Consider the following 3584-nt stretch of genomic DNA (forward strand, 5'->3'; position numbering starts at 1 on the left):
ACCGCCTCCAGGCCCAGAACAGGAGGTGTGTGAGCAACCTGCTCACAAATCTGTCTCAGTGCTCAATCCAGTTGCACAAGTGCAACTGGCTGTGTCCCAGACCTTCAGGAGAAGAGTGTCAGTGGGAAGAGAGTCACAACAGACTCTGTGTCAACATGCTGGATAAGCAGGCCTGCCACTGCCAGGATAGCCTCACAGGGGTCAGGGCTGCCATGTGGCTCTCACCTGGAAGGAGAGGGGCAGGCATAGGGCCCAGACCCAAGCCAGGGTGTCTTGGGTGAGAAGTGTGGAGGGAAAGGCCAGGCCTCTGACTCTGTTGCCCAATTGCCTCCCCCAGTGCCATCTCTTCTCTGGTGGGAACCTGCCTGGACCCAGGGCAGGATTTCTGGGAGCTCCTGCACTATCCCTGCTTCAGCATGAAGCTAGCCTCTCTGCATCTCAGCTTGCCTGGCTCGGGGCTGCAGGGCCACGCCTACCTTCTCCAGGTCCAGCTGGAGCATCCAAGGCCCATTGAGGAAGAGCTGGAAGGTGAGGTGACTGCAGTCTGGGATGACAATTTGCAGAGTGTTCGGAGGCTTGGTTCACTTCAAGGCAGTGGGGTCTTTCCTGGCTTTGACAGGCACAGGGGAAGTCAGCTACTTGAGTGACACTGTTTCTTTCTCCTGCTGTAGTACCATCTCCAGAGCTCCCTCCAGCTCCAGAGGCAGAGCAAGGGCCAGCTCCACGGCTAGATCCAGCTCCAGCTCTAGTTCCACCACCTGTGCTAGAGCTGGAGCCAGTGTCACCTCCATCAGTCCCTCCAGGGCCAGAGCCACCACCACCATCAGCTCCAGCCCCAGTGCCAGCTCCTGAGCTGGAGCCAGCTGGACCATTGGCTCCAGGGAGAATCCTCCCTCCACCTGGAGAGATAACAGCAGAGCCAGATCCAGCCCCAGAGCCCGCCTGCCCCTGGGACGTGACCACCAAGAACCTGCTGAGGAAGGAGAAGCCTGACTTCTTGGAGTTCCCTCCCCGGCTGGTGGCAGAGCAGTTGACACTGATGGATGTGGTGAGCAGCGGGGCTCTCAGGGCAGGTGGGGCCGGCCTTCCCTGTGCCATCAGCTGCCCCAGACCTGCCATTTCCTCATCCAGAATCCCATGATCTCGGTGCAACCTCTTGCTTCCCCACTTACCCTCATGTGACCTGAGCAGCCTTCTTAACTCCCAAGCCTTGGCTGTCCTCATGTGGACAGTAGGGATGGACTTTGAGAGCAGCTGCCATGCAGAGTGGCTGTGCAGGTGGATGAGGTGGAGCAGAGAGGAAGTTGGGCAGAGTCTGCGCTTTGGTGGCGGAGGGGAGCACACTGAAGTGCTGTCTCGTCCTTGGGTAGTTCACTCATTTGCCCAGGAGGCCTCAACAGCCTCAACGCTAATTAGGCACTTAATGTGTACATGACTACAAGGCAGACAAACAAAGCCCGTGGTTGTTGCTGCCTTGGGGGAATGTGCATCTGAAAGAGGAGTCAGACCCCAGGATGGTCAGAATGGGTGGAAGATGCCCCTAGAGATGGTCAGGAAGGAGCTGAGTTCTGGTGCTTGGAGGAAGTGAGACTGGGCGGCGAGCAAATGCCACTTCCCTGTGCCACAGTATCGGTTCCTGGGTCATCCTGTGCTGGGTGCCCTCAGGGGACACAGGCAACACCCAGGGACTCCCACAAGCCTCAGGCCGCATTCTCAGCTTCCTGAGCTCCAGCTCTCACCACTGACCTGGCCTGGGACTGGGGCTGCAGATGCTGAGCTGGGCTGTGGCAGGGCTGGGTGACACTCCCTGTCCTCCCCAGGAGCTCTTCAAGACAGTGAGGCCCCAGGACTTCCTTGACTCCATCTGGTCCCAGTGTGACAACAGGGGCAATGAGCACCTGGCACCCAGCATCCATGCCACCACGACGCACTTTAACAGAGTGGTCGAATGTGTCATCACCACCTGCATTGGGGACCCGAGCATGATGGCCCAGGACAGGGCCAGGGTGGTGGAGCTCTGGATCCAGGTGGCCAAGGTAAGATGTGGGAGGCCCTGGAAGCCCCTCTCTGGAGTCGGGGGAACTGCCCCTTCTCCTTTCTCAGCTCTCATGTTTGAAGTCCGTGGTCTGAGCTTTTGCACAATCCTCAGGACCCTCCTGCCAGGCCTCGATGACCTGACTCCTGGTCCCTGTGCTGGGAAGCTCATCCCTTCCTGGGTTCCTTCCTTGGCTTGAGCTGAAATCCTCCTCCCTGGAAGTATTCCTCATCAGGTTCCAGCTGTGCATTTCCCGGGTCCCTGAGCTGCTGTCTCATCCACGATAGGAGACGTCAATGAGGCGACAGAAGCCAGAGGAAGCAGGGCTCCAGCTCCTCCTCACAGCTCATTCTCTTTCCTTCCTCAGGAATGCCAGGGCCTGAGGAACCTTTCCTCTCTCCATGCGATCCTCTGGGCTCTGCAGGGCCCCTCCATTCAACGTTTAAAAGAGACGTGGAGACAGGTGTCCAGGTGGGTAGGCCTCTCTCCATGCGAGCACCACCTGGGTGGACCAGACACCCCCCACAGGGCTGGCATTGCCCTTCAATCAGTTGGGACCTCCTGGGAGACAGCAAACCCTGGGGATAGGGTCTGACCTGGTTGGCAGGCTGGAAGTCTTTCTGAAAACTTAGGCCAGTGGTTCTGCTTCAGGAATCAGTTTCCCTAAGTGACAGATCATGGCTTGAACCAAATTGAAGATTTTCAAGTGTTTGCAGCAACAGAACTCTCTGTCCACATGAAATTAAGACTGTTTAAAACACATCTGCTGAGAAAATAAGAGAATGGAGGCCCCAGGTGACAATAGGAGAGCCCCCTCCCCAGTCCCAGACACCTCAGGGCTCAGAGGACACAGTGAAAATGCTCACCCAGGCTGTCTGGATCTTCTGGGTTTTCAAACAAAAGGAGTTTACCCTCAAACCACTCCACAGTGATTCTTTCCTTTTTTCCCTCCTCAGGAAGAACTGTCAAATGCTTAAAAACGTCCTCCAAACATGCCACCGGGAGAGCAGGAAGCTTCTCAAGGAGGTGAGTGGAGGCTGGAGAACTGGAAGGACGGGAGGTGAGGTGGGGAGGGACCAGGCAGGATGTGCTTTGGTAAGTTTTTCACTTAAGGTTCCCCGAGAAATAACGGTCTGCCTTGTCCAGCTGGACAGGAAGCGGGGGGTGTGAGCTGCAGGGGCAGGTGGGGACTGTTTGGGGCAGGAGGCCTTGGTCACGGGATACAGTGGTGTCGCCTGGACTGTTCCAAGAGGTGAGGTGCTGGCAGAATGAGCAGGTGTCTGGCTTCCATGCGGACCCATCAGCTGGCCCTCATCATCCTCCAGGCTGGCGGGTGGATGGAGTGGGTGGGGGTTCCTTTCTTCCTAAAGCAGCCCAGTCTGTCCTCAGGAAGCCAGGCCCCTGCTCCTCCTTCTGTCTTCACTGCACCTCACAGGGGAGGACATTCTGCCTGTCCCAGGGATGGGCACTGTGAGGTCACACAGGCCTTGTGGACACAGGGGCTGCACAGCCTTGGGCCAAATGGTGGATCTGGGACAGAACTGTGTGC

The 3584-nt window shown here is 57.4% G+C and overlaps 1 long non-coding RNA gene across 1 annotated transcript; it reads left to right on the forward strand.

The window, feature by feature from the left end:
* The first annotated feature begins 1885 nt into the window (after positions 1-1885).
* LOC131403268 (uncharacterized) lies at positions 1886-3003 on the forward strand. Its single transcript, XR_009219352.1, has 3 exons — positions 1886-2036; positions 2403-2506; positions 2992-3003. It is a non-coding gene; the product is annotated as an uncharacterized LOC131403268 (long non-coding RNA).
* Positions 3004-3584: the final 581 nt, after the last annotated feature.

Source organism: Diceros bicornis, unplaced genomic scaffold (assembly GCF_020826845.1).
Source record: "Diceros bicornis minor isolate mBicDic1 unplaced genomic scaffold, mDicBic1.mat.cur scaffold_61_ctg1, whole genome shotgun sequence".
In the NCBI taxonomy this organism is placed as follows: Eukaryota; Metazoa; Chordata; class Mammalia; order Perissodactyla; family Rhinocerotidae; genus Diceros; species Diceros bicornis.